Source organism: Crinia signifera, chromosome 19 (genome assembly GCF_055691185.1).
Source record: "Crinia signifera chromosome 19, ASM5569118v1, whole genome shotgun sequence".
NCBI classification, from domain to species: domain Eukaryota; kingdom Metazoa; phylum Chordata; class Amphibia; order Anura; family Myobatrachidae; genus Crinia; species Crinia signifera.
The window spans coordinates 45634267-45647569 of NC_139226.1; the positions used below are offsets into that span (position 1 = coordinate 45634267).

General features: G+C 47.4%; 2 long non-coding RNA genes across 2 annotated transcripts in view; one reads left to right on the forward strand and one right to left on the reverse strand.

Annotated features, from left to right (window-relative positions):
- LOC146041819 (uncharacterized) overlaps positions 1–10963 on the forward strand; it is a 33128-nt gene extending 22165 nt beyond the window's left edge. Inside the window, exons 2-3 of the long non-coding RNA XR_014463607.1 lie at positions 9582–9769; positions 10483–10963. This is a non-coding gene — a long non-coding RNA (uncharacterized LOC146041819). The remainder of the gene's footprint in view (positions 1–9581; positions 9770–10482) is intronic.
- On the reverse strand, positions 657–3748 carry LOC146041820 (uncharacterized). Its single transcript, XR_014463608.1, has 2 exons — positions 3621–3748; positions 657–892 (listed from the first exon to the last, which is right to left on the reverse strand). It is a non-coding gene; the product is annotated as an uncharacterized LOC146041820 (long non-coding RNA).
- Positions 10964–13303: the final 2340 nt, after the last annotated feature.

Consider the following 13303-nt stretch of genomic DNA (forward strand, 5'->3'; position numbering starts at 1 on the left):
AGTGACCACTAATCAGACATTATAATTTGTTGTAGGCATTGAATGAATGTCAAGACTAGACTGCTAGACTGGTGGGTCTGGCTCCCTGTGTGTCACGTTTGTAGACGCACACTGACTTGTCACTCTCTCCTACTGTGATCTGTCTCTTCCGTCCCTGGTTTAACTTTGGAACAACGATCAGGAAGGGGAAAGTTTATTGAAAAAAAGAAAACTATATATAAAAATAGCTGAGACCCCTCTCTGGCAGCTGCGGGTAAAGTGGATCTGGACACGTTCTGACTACTAAAAAAGAAACGCTGCCTTTGAGATCAGTGTTAGTCACCTGTACAGTAAAGGGCACACGCCTTATGTTAGGCACAAGGGAGATGCTGGGCTATATGGATAAAAAAATAGCATGGTATTTTAAAGGGAACCTTGCATAAAACTTGCACTGTATACCCTAAAATGTATGATACAGTAGCTTCTACTTTACAAAAATATCTTGGAATCTTTTCTGTTGTGTGGATCCAAAATAGTTTAGGTGTAGTGTTCTTTTTCATAAATACTGTTTTCATCAATTGATCCTGATAAGCAAAATAGATTAAAAAAATAATTTATTTATCATTTAAAAATGATTTCTAGCCCAAACATACGTAATCTCAGCATAATGTCACTGATTCAGTGTTTTAATGGTTTGGTTTTATTGGTCGATAGTTCTCATGACAACATTTGTAAAGTAGACATGAGGATGTCGACGTGGTCAAAATGATGACATGGTAGCATGTTGACCTAAACTCACAGGCTGGGACCCTCATCTGATCCTGGCAGCAGCGACGTCTCCGGTGTCTTTTCCTGGTCATGCCGCTGTGAGCGTAACTTCTGGTACAGACTGGTGAGTGTTTTCCCCCTGTGCCTAAATAATAATAATTGTATTTATATAGCGCTCTTTCTCCAATAGGACTCAAGGCGCTTAACAGATAGAATTAATGTAATACAGTACAGGAACAATGAAGTCCAGAAAAGCTTTTCATAGACTACTTAAAGGAATTAAGGAAATGCTTGAGTAAACAGGAAACTCTTGAGTGTTTTTGACGGGTTCTAGAGTGTGGGTCTCTCCAACTGTGCGGGGAAGTAAGTTCCATAGAGTCGGAGCCGCATGGCTAAAAGCTCGACCACCATATGAATTTCAGGAGATTCTAGGTCCTTGGCTAACATTGACACTCCAGCTGTTGTTGAACTACACATCCCAACATGCTCTGCATCAGATTTAGCATGGCCAAAATAGCAAAACTGAAGCAGAGCATGCTGGGATGTGTAGTTTAAAAACATCTGGAGTGTCAAGGTTAGCCATCAAGGTTCTAGGTACTGCTAAAAGTCCTTCATCTACAGATCGCAGTAATCACAGTATGGAATCAGAAGCTGCTTCAGGTACCTTGGGCCTTGGTCATGTAGAGCTTCGAAACGCAGTAAATTTTGAAAATGATTCGCCATTTTATGGGCAGCCTGAAGCAGTGTCGGACTGGGGCATGAAGGGCCCACCAGGGAAATGCACTCACAGGGGCCCACCAAGGGGCGTGGTCTTTTTGAAGGGGTGTGGCCATCTGACCAGAGAGGAGTGGCTATACACTATAGAATTTTGGGCCAATTTCATCCGATTTCTGCACTTTGGGCCAATAATCGGGCAAAATTGGCCCAAAATCACAGGTGTGTGACATTTGATCCATAAATCCCCCACGTTGATAATAAAGCAAATAGGTCCCATAGATAATACAGCAAATACCAACCCCCCAGATATTACAACACATAGGTCCTCCACACACAGATAATAGTACAGCACGTATGTCCCCCCACATATAATACAGCACATAGGTCCTCCACACACAGATAATAGTACAGCATGTAGGTCCCCACACATAATACAGCACATAGGTCCCCCACTCAGATAATAGTACAGCACATAGGGGCGCACGCCCCCCCCCCCCCCCCCCCCACCTATTCACCAATAGGTGAATGTAAAAATATGGTAATGGCTGCTCCCAAATCCAAACCCACAAGCAAGGGGGACCTTTGCGCGGCGTAGACCCGCGTCGAAAATGGGGCGTGGCCTCATGGGACGGAGGCGTGGCATCACAAAATTGTGCGTGGTATTACATTTTAGACCACAACGTAATGCCCATTGGGGGAGGGAATTGCTCATTGCCAAGGTGGGGAGGAAATTGCTAATTGCCAAGGAGGATGTCATACTACTGGATGCACCTAAAGAAATGACAGCCGGGCAGAGAGCCGGCTGTTTAGTCTAAGGAATTGCTTGTTACCAAGGGGGATGTCTCACGCCGCTGGACTCACCTAATTGAAATAAATGACAGCCGGGCAGAGAGCGCTGTGCGCTGCCCGGCTGTAGTCTAAGCAGTAACATCGATATTTTCAGTTCTCGCACTGAGGTCCGGCAGCCAATCAGGAGCAGCTACCAATACCACCAATGCCACCAATGCCGCTCCTGATTGGCTGCCGGCGGTCCAGAGGGAAAACTGAAAATATCGATGCCACTGCTTAGACTACAGCCGGGCAGCGCACAGCGCTCTCTGCCCGGCTGTCATTTATTTCAATTAGGTGCGTTCAGCGGCGTGAGACATCCTCCTTGGCAACAAGCAATTCCTTATGGTGTGTACACACGGGGGCGATATGGATTCCGATGTTCCCGATTTAGTGAACATCGGAAGCCATATCGCATGTTGATTGGTGGCTTTTTAGGGCTAACGAGCCCGATGCGCTGCCGATGCGCGCTCCCAAGTGAGCACAAATCTGCAGCGATATAGTGAGGGCAGGCAGATCTGCACTATATTGTCTAAATTGTGCCCCTGCCGCATGCCGTGCGATGCGAGTCCGGATACCAGCTGATCGTATCGGGACTCGCATAGCACGGCATATCTGCCGTCTGTACACACCTTAAGACTAGGTGGTCCGGTGCACCCCTTAGATTCGCCTTTGCCCTCCCATATAATACATTACATAGGTCCCACCAACTCAAATAATACAGCACATAGGCCCCCCATATAATACATTACATAGGCCCCAATAACATACATTACATAGGTCCCCCCCAACTCAAATAGTACAGCACATAGGCCCCCAATAACATACATTACATAGGTCCCCCCACTCAAATAGTACAGCACATAGGCCCCCAATAACATACATTACATAGGTCCCCCCACTCAAATAGTGCAGCACATAGGCCCCCAATAACATACATTACATAGGTCCCCCCACTCAAATAGTGCAGCACATAGGCCCCCAATAACATACATTACATAGGTCCCCCCACTCAAATAGTGCAGCACATAGGCCCCCAATAACATACATAGGTCCCCCCACTCAAATAGTACAGCACATAGGCCCCCCAATAACATACATTACATAGGTCCCCCCACTCAAATAGTGCAGCACATAGGCCCCCAATATAGTACATTACATAGATCCTTCCTACACAGATAATATGGCGCACACACACATACATACACATACACACACACATATACATACATACACACACACATACACAATACAGCGCATACCCCTAAAAAAAACCAACACAGAATATAAAAAAGTTAATACTGCAAATGGTTAGGCTAGTTACCTACCAGTTTGCAGACGGGGAACAAAAGCAGTTTTTTCTCTACCCCCGCAGCTCTTATCGTGCTGGGGGGGGATCTGTGCTGCTGTTTGGGGCCCCGGCGGTGGCTGCTCCCATCCTGTGCAGACCCGCCTGAATCAGATGGCCTGATGTGCTGCACCGGCGGGAGTTGGGACAACTGTCACTGTGGCGTCTGACGTCATGACGCAGCGCGACAGGGTTCCAGCTCCTCAGCCCTGCTTGCAGCCGCCGTGCCTTTGCTATTGCGGCGGCGGGGAGGGGGGATAAAGAGTGATAGCCCCGCCCCCCTAAACAAGTGGGCGGGGTCCAAAATCACCGGGGCCCACCGGGGGATTCCCCGGTTCCCCCCCAGGCCAGTCCGAGCCTGGCCTGAAGACCCTCATACATGACTGTGGGGCATCGCATATGTACCTCAAATGCGATACCCCGCCAACTACCTGCCAGGCTCCCGTGCATCAGGATCACATATGATACACCATACAGAATGTGCTCACGATGTATTGTATGTGATGCCATTGACTTCCACAGGATACGAGAAATCCTTGTGGCAGACATGAAGATCTCCGGATCCAATCCGATGCCCACACAAGGACCGTGCATTGAATCCTAAATTAAAACACATACGATATGGCACTTTTCACATGATTTATCGGCGATGAATCAAAATTGTTTGAAAATTGTTTGAAAAGGGGCCATATCGTATAAGTGTATAGACACTTTACCTCTTATCTCTACCCCTAACCCTTCCCTAGTGCCTTATAGCTGTCATTGCTATGTTGGGATTTATGGGTTTTGGCGCCTGGAGACCCCCTGTGTATGCGCAGAGGGGTGTATCAGCCGTTTTGGATGTTGGGAGGGATTTGGTTGGATTTCTCTCAGGGACATTGTTAAAAGACTTCCATTGTCTCCTGTAGGTTAATGTCAGCAGGATCTTGGTACATATATAGGAAATGCACCCAAAGTTCGAAAGTGGTAGTTTTCAGGTTTTTGGCGGCATTTTCAGTTTAATGCATCGTGTCCTCAATGTTCTCATTCAAAGTTTGCTGTTCAGAGCTCACACTTAAATTTCATGGGTTTGAGTTCTGTAAATGCTAAATCATGCATTAAAGTATTTTTCTTAAATCAAACTTCAAATACTACTAAAGCCTCTGTGTTAGGAGTCATTAGTTACGACTCCTATCTGTTTTGCCTCTGGTGGCCTCCAGTGGTGAGTCTGTGCCATTTCAGCCCAGTCGTCTGTGCATTAATTATGCACAAGTGTGATCTCATCAGCCCTGCTAGCCTGGAGGTCACAGCTGCTCTGATTACCTGAGGCCTTGATAAGGCATTGGGTCCTGTGTAAACCTGCCAGTTATACTTCATTGTTCTGAGTCCTAGTGCGGTGTGCAAGTCTGTTTGTCTGAGCTCCTGGTTCTTGCCTTGTACAAGTTCCCAGTGGTGTTTTCCTGATTCCTGGCTTCCCTTCAGATCACCCTACCTGCCGGTTCCTGTGCCTGTGTCGCAGCTGGAGACTTCATCTGTGGTTTAGTCATCTCCCAGATAAGTCAGGGGTTCTCCCTGCATTGGTTTTCAGTATTTATTTATATACCACCTCTGTGCATTGTTGCACCTGCACCGTGTATCTCACCGCTGGAGTCCACGGTTGCATCCCTATTTATTGTTGCATTTACTTTGTGTTTGTGACCACCACTGTGTACTATTGTCACACCTGGGGCTGTTCTCCATTCCCGGGGTTGTTCTAGGGGTGTCCCAGCCTGCCCTATCTGGGTTATGTAGATTTCCTCTTGCACTCTCCTTGCCTTGGCAGGCACGTTGTCCCACGTAAGACCAGGCGGCATCGATTAAGGAGCCGGCATAACCAGCTCTGTTGAACGTGGCTGTTAATGGTGAAGCCTAGCAATGCACGTGTCTGCCAATTACCAGGAGAGGCAACAGAGTTAGAGGGCAGGGCTGGTGGTACCCTCCAGAGTCCTAACACTCGGCTCAGATTTCCCAATTAAAAGAGCTAAAATAGGGTACATTTACTATGATGGGAGTTCTATTAAAGATGGGATGTTGCCCATAGCAACCAATGCAATTCTACTTCTTATTTATTCATTTAGCATCTTCTAGAGGATAACAGATAGAATCTGGTAAATTTACCCCAATCTGTCAATTTAAGCTCATACATTTTTTTTTATATCGATACCAAAGTCTGGTGAACTTTTCAGATTCCAATCCAATTTTTCAACCTAGTTAGAACGGATATGTGACCAGACCAAAAAAATATAAATTTGTCAGACTTTTAATTCCATTGCGCTGCACTGTAGTATTAAACTGCATCTCCAGAATTCAGAAAGTCTATTTGAGATAGAAAATAAGTTGATGGTAGATATTGATACTGAATTTACCTTTAATCCCCAGAACGCTCATGAGTTATTTTAGATTAGCCTAATTTATCTATGATGATGACTCATGCTGTGTATACAAGGTGAGATTTGACATTAGATTTTGACAAGATCGCAGGCAGATCACACAGGTTTTTTACCTTGCGAGCCAGATGCGCGCTCCCGTGACAGCACAAATCCAAACCCAGATAGACAGGGCAGCAATGACTATATAGTGCAAATCTAATGCAGATTGTATGAATTGTATGTAAATAGTACAGAGTTAGCAAAGATTACATAGCAATCTAATCTTAAATCAAATAGCAAGGGAATATCACTGTGTGCATACCTCGTCCTCACCACCAGGTCATTTCCCTTCCTCAAAATTTAGTACAAAGAGGGTGATTCAGCTTGTCACTGAATGGTTAAGTGCTGAGTGAACACCCGCCCCCCTTCGCTGATTGAATGTCTGCATCTACATGCGATGCACTGACACATCCATTCGGATGCGGACTTATGGGCAAAAAATCCTTCGATGGTCGGCGATAAAATAAAAGTGTGATCTGACTTTTATCTGGGCCAGAGATGGCCGAATAGAGAGTGGACACTGACGTCATGTGACTTCAGCTGCCCATCCCATGCAGGCTTCACCAAGCCTGCCTTCCTATGGGGATGCCCAGCGTTTTTCTGGGCATCCCCATGTGCCAGCTCCCTGTTCGCCCACTGCGCATCCCCCTCTGTGCAAACGCCTCGGCAACTGTTACAGTCACCGAAGGCATTCATGCAGCAGCCCTGTACATGAGTATTTTCGCTGATACGTATATGTAGAGCCTCAACATTGGTCCCTTGAGTGAATCCGCTGGGGACCAATCCAAGCTGAGTCACACCCAAAGAGCAGACTTTAATAAAAGGTATATTTAGATATGCCCGGAGGGGCTAATGTAGAGTTAGCAGCAATTGCACTCAAATTGCAGGCACAATTTGCACTAATTATCGAAGCCAAATTTTTGGCCATCAACATCTATTGTAAGATTTACACCAGGTTGATACCAATCAACCATGGGTCACATACACTCATTCTACTAGCACCCATGCTTTTAAACAATTATTTCAGTTGCAACAAATGTATTTTATATTAGGTATCAATGCTCTCAGTAGGGAAACACCCCTTCAGGTACATTGTCTATGTCATTGCTGTTCAACATCTTGGATCGGGACCAGGCTCGGACTGGCCTGGCGGGGAACCGGGGGATTCCCCGGTGGGCCCCTTTGATTCATGACCACGCCCACTTTCAAAGCGGGGCGGGGCCTAACACTAACCTAATGTGCCGCCGGGCAGTGGCATCAGAAGGCCGGTGGGGGGGTGCCGCCGGGCCGCACCGGGTGTCACCGGTATCGGGGGTGACACCTTTTCAATGCGCCGTGCACAGGCAGCGGCGCCAGTGGCTGGGGTCCCTGGCTGTCAGTGATAATGACTGACAGCCAGGCTGCGTGTGAGCGGTGCACAGCACAGGGGGTGGGGGCGGCGGGGCGGGGACTGGCATTCCGGCGCAGGGAGGCTAGGCTGCCGGCAGTGTAGGTCATTGATGCCTCCCCCTCCTGCTGTGGGGATCGGTCACCCCAAGTGAAGGAGGAGGAGGGACCCGGCTGCTTGTGTGCAGGCTGTGTGGATGTGTCACAGTCCCTGTCACACTGACTGCTGTGCTGCGCTGCGTCATGACATCAGACGCCGCAGCTACACGCCACAGTTCTCCCGCCGGCGCAGCACAGGACTCTGCATGGGACGGGAGCAACTGCCACCATGGCCCCAAGCAAAGATCCCCGCCCGCATGGTAACCACCTCCCCCGGCTGCAGGATACGAACTGCGGGGTAGATGTCCCGAGACCTCCCGGCTGGTGAAGAGGGAGCTGCTTGCTGCTTTTGGACCCCTTCTGCAAAATGGTAGGTAACTAACCTAACCATGTGCTGGTGCTGTATTAACTTTTTTATAGTCCCTTTTTTTTTTTTAGGTGTGTGTGTGTGACCTATGTGCTATATTATCTGGGTAGGGAGGACCTATGTGCTGTACTATAAGGGGGGCCTATGTGCTGTACTATATGGGGGGCCTATGTGCTGTACTATATGGGGGCCTATGTGCTGTACTATAAGGGGGGCCTATGTGCTGTACTATAAGGGGGGCCTATGTGCTGTACTATATGGGGGCCTATGTGCTGTAATATATGGGGGCCTATGTGCTGTACTATATGGGGGCCTATGTGCTGTACTATATGGGGGGGCTATGTGTTGTACTATTTGAGTGGGGGACCTATGTAATGTATTTTATTGGGGGCCTATGTGCTGTGCTGTACTATATGGGGCCTATGTGCTGTACTATATGGGGGCCTATGTGCTGTACTATTTGAGTGGGGGACCTATGTAATGTACTATATGGGGGGGCTATGTGTTGTACTATTTGAGTGGCAGACCTATGTAGTGTATTTTATTGGGGGCCTACATGCTGTGTAGGCAATTTCAACACACCCTGTACGTTACCTTGTAATTTTTTTTTTTGTTTGTTTGCTATGTACGGCGCTGCGGACACTTTGCGGCGCCTTATAAATAAACCTACTACTACTACTACTGTGCTGTACTATTATCTGAGTGGGGGGCCTATGTGTTGGCCGTGGCATCTGAACTGTGCACAGGCAGCTGGGTACCAGGCTGCTGAACAAGTAAAGTGCCCAGCACCGCAGTCCCGTCTTCCTCCTCTCCTGCTGCGGGCGGGCTGCACAAGCAGCGCTCCCAGTGCTGTGGTCCCGCTTCCCTTCCTCCTTTGGCCCAAGTTCTGAGCTTTACTCTGAAGCAGGCAGCTGGGTACAGGCTCAACTAGCAAAGTGCCCAGCGCCTCTGTACACCTCAGCGGGCAGCAAAGGTGCAAGATGAAGAAGGTGCCCAGTGTGTGTAGTATGTATGAATGAGGGTGGCAGTGTGTAGTATGTATGTATGTATGACGGCGTCAGTGTGTGGAGTTTGTATAAATGACGGCGGCAGTGTGTATAGTATGAATGAGGGCGACAGTGTGTGTAGTATGTATGAATGAGAGCGGCAGTGAGTGTAGTATGTATGAATAAGAGCGTCAGTGTGTGTAGTATGTATGAATGAGAGCGTCAGTGTGTGTAGTATGTATGAATGAGAGCGGCAGTGGGTGTAGTATGTATGAATGAGGGCGGCAGTGTGTATAGTATGAATGAGGGCGGCAGTGTGTGTGTGTGTAGTATGTATGAATGAGGGTGACAGTGTGTGTAGAATGAATGAATGAGGGCGGCAGTGTGTGGAGTATGTATGAATGAGAGCGGCAGTGGGTGTAGTATGTATGAATGTAGAAGATGCTGGTACCTGGTAGAAGATGCTGCTATTGGGTCCTAGGGGAGAGGGAATGTAAAATGAAGGTAGATTCTACCTCCATTTTACATTTTAATTTGATTTGATTTGATTTGATTGCTCTGCATCGGATTAAACATTCCAAAGTGCACTAGTGGAGGGGGGCCTTTACACTTGAAAAGAGACCCCCTCCCACCTCATAACATTTTGCATCATTCAGTGAGGAGCATACAGCGAGGAGCCCTAGAAGACAGAAGGAGAAGAAAAGAGAAGAAAGACAGAAGGAGAAGAAAGACAGAAGGAGAAGAAAGACAGAAGGAGAAGAAAGACAGAAGGAGAAGAAAAGGGAAAGACAGAAGGAGAAGAAAAGAGAAAGACAGAAGGAGAAGAAAGAAGACCAAGAACATGGTAAGTAAAAGAAAGATCATTATCTTGGCAGACAGTGGTTGTTTTAGGGTAGGGCAGTGCACCAACACCTGTCATTAAACACTAGTGAAAAACATAATAATGTGTATGGGTGGAGGCAGAAGCAGCCTGATCTGTGTCCCACACAGGGACGTAACTATCTGTGTGCCAGTTGTGCCTTGCCCACAGTGCATTTGCACTCTATAATGGACTCATTATACATAGGCCACACACCGTGATGCCCATTATACATTTGCCACACACAATGATGCTCAATATACATATGTGGCTCTCTCTGTGTCCTCGCTGTCACTCTCTGTCTGCTGTCACTCTCTCTGTCCTTGCCGGGGACATAGCCAGCAGCTCAGAGCCACTAGGCATGCCCCACAGCGTCAAAAATGGGGGCGTGGTCTCATTGAAATAGGCCACACCCCCATATTGCTAGGCCACACCCCCCAAAAAAATCGGGCGCGCCTGCGGCGCGCAACACACCCCTTGGTGGGCCCCTGTGAGTGATTTCCCTGGTGGGCCCTTCATGCCCCAGTCCGACACTGATCGGGACAGCCATATTTGTTGTGCTCTCATAACATTTGAATTTAATTATTTACGTGTTACCGAATTAACTTATATTTGTGCTATTTTGTTATGCTGGTACAGTACATGGTAGAGACCCAACTGTCACTACTTACAGTACCTACTGTATGTTTCTTTGTTAGATACACACTCCAGTAGAATGTATGGGGACAAGGAATCACATACACTGGATACGATGAAGCCTTGGTCTTTATTTTGTAGCAGATAAACAGCATTGGTAAGTATAGTTACAGAAAGCAGCATACAGGTAGTCACAGCATAGTTCAAACTCTTCAGAATTCTCCAGTGATCTCTACCCTAGCCCACACCCCGGCCTATAATTTTGGTGGCTATTCCTCCATCAAGAACAATGACCTTCTGCCCTGGAAACACTTTTATCAGGAAGCCACAGGTGCTGCTAATCAGCCCAACCCGGATCACATCAGCTTTCCTGCTGCTGCTGTAAAACCTGGACCGGATCCTCCACATTACTTTTGTTTGTAAAGATGCTATCCCTGCCACACTATTTGAACTGGAAAAGCTAAAGTGTCCTCTTTGCTTGCAGCAACATGTTCTCCTCTGTCCTCACAGCTGCATCACCAAATTATTTTGGTGCTATGTAATAAAACCCAATGATTAAAGCAGATGCCTATGGTACACAGTGCAATACACGTATGTCTGGCCACAGGTTCTATATAGGATATTTAATATCATGTGCATTAAATAAAAAAAACTCTTTCACAGATCGGGACACATGTTCCAGTGAACCTGCTCCCTATCTGTAAACTTGGCTTGATCATGATCATCAGTGCGCATCTGCACCAGCCCTATATTAGGTGCAAAATATGCATCTGGAATTGGCATAGTACATTTCCATTTAACTCTGCATAGATAACAGTTCTGTCAACATGCACTCACTCAAATATTTATTGAGAACACCGTTACAACATAATTTTGCCCACTAAGTTGCAGTAGGTGTGACCGAAATGCAGGGCTGCCACTAGATATTGTGGGGCCCAGGACAGCGCAGACAGACTGCCCCCCCCCCCCCCAAAAAAAACACATTGGTGGGCAGTGGGCATCCCCGGGGACCAGGTCTGGCAGCTCCTCTCTCCTCTCAGTCACGCGTGGTGTGACGTCATTATGTCACGCCGCTGGTTGGGGCGGGGCTCCTTCCTTTGCAGAGTCCCGGCAGCGGCTGCCTTGTGAAATGATGCTGCTGTGCATCATGTGTGTCCGCACAGTCACTATGTGCCGCCGCGGGCCGCCAGGCTAATCAACTTGGAGCCGGGCGGCGGGCAGGCGGATTAGGCCACGGGGGTGAGTGACTGCTGCTGGGGAGAGTTGCCTCAGTCAGAGCAGGCGGGGATCGGAACTCAAGTACCCCCAGACCCCCCCTGTCGGCGGCCCTGCCGAAATGCCTTGTCTGCTGCTCAAAACCACCCAAGGAATTTCAAAGTCAATTCAGTCTCCTCCCATTGACGAAGTCATATTATCAACACAACATTCTGGTTAGAGTTAGGCTGCAGGAGGGGAGAAGTCGCATGCAATGCCTCTTGTACCGCCCAGGAGCTTCACTGGTGGCAGGATCACATACAATATATTGTATACATTCCTTTTTTCATATGATATATAGTACGCAATCCCATTCCCCGCTGTCAGGAGGCTGTCGGAGGTCAGCAGTTTTTATCTCAGTCTCCGACCTGATGCACATGGGGCCATGTATCAGACTGGATGGGATTCAAACACATGCGATTTCGCTACTTTTTACTGAATTTCTCGGTTCAGTCCATCGGAATCGGGTGAAAAGTGGCCAAATCACACTAATGTATGGCCAACTTTAGAGTTAAGCACCAAGGTTAGATTTAGGCTAGGCAAGGGGTGGTTAGAGTCAGGCACCAGATTGGAAGGTTCTATAGTAGGGGGAGGGCTAGGGTTAGGCTACAGGAGGCGAGGGTAAGAGTTAGGCTACATGAGGGAACTGTTACAGTTAGGCACCAGGGTTAGATTTAGGCTAGGGGTGTGGAGTTTAGCATTAGGCACAAGATTGGAGGGTTATAGCTATACAGTAGGGGGAGGGTTTGGTTAGGCTATGGGAGGGGAGGGTCAAAGTTAGAATTAGGGGGGAGGGGTTAGGGTTACACTGCAGGAGAGAAGGACTAGAGTTAGGCATGGAGGGGGGGAAGGGTTGGGGTTTGCTAAGGGAGGGGAGGTTAGGGTTAGACGCCAGGCAAAGCGATAGTAAATGAAGCAGGATTCACCAAAAATCATCAGAACATCACTGCCATCAGATCCATTCTGTCCATATAACCTATAACCTACTCTATATATTTCTGCTAATATGTCCCACTGCCATTGCCACTTACAGTATCGCAAACTGACCAAGCTTTAACAATAGATAGGGCCTTGCGGTATTAGTCAGTGCATGCATCATAGGCCACCAGGCACTGGATTATTGTCATTAATGAAACTCTCCACCTTTTAAAAATAAAAGTGTTGACAAGTTCACTAATAAAGTCATAGACTGTCTGCGTCCTGCAAAGGGGAAACTGTCCTGCTCACAGATGTAGACATCCGTGGTGTGGAACGTGGTGACACATTATATAAGTAAATAACAGTAATAACAACCACTACGATAGCTACTGAATTGCACAGTGTAAAAGGGTCCTGCTTGTCTGCCAGGAACGTGTGTACAAGTACAGTGACTACAGTATAGGTGCCTGACCAAAGCGACAAATGTGCTAGATCACCAAAGTTAGAATAGACCTTATATTGATGTGCTGTAGCGTATTACATTATATCTATTTTCTAGACTGAACAATCATAGAGATTTTGTAAAATGCTACCTCATATATTATACACAGATATTATCAACTTTGCCTGGTTGGGGGCTGCGGGGACCTCAGTCCAGGGCCAAGACAGAAAGGGGGCCCAGGACTCGAGTCTATCAAGCATAAGTTTCAT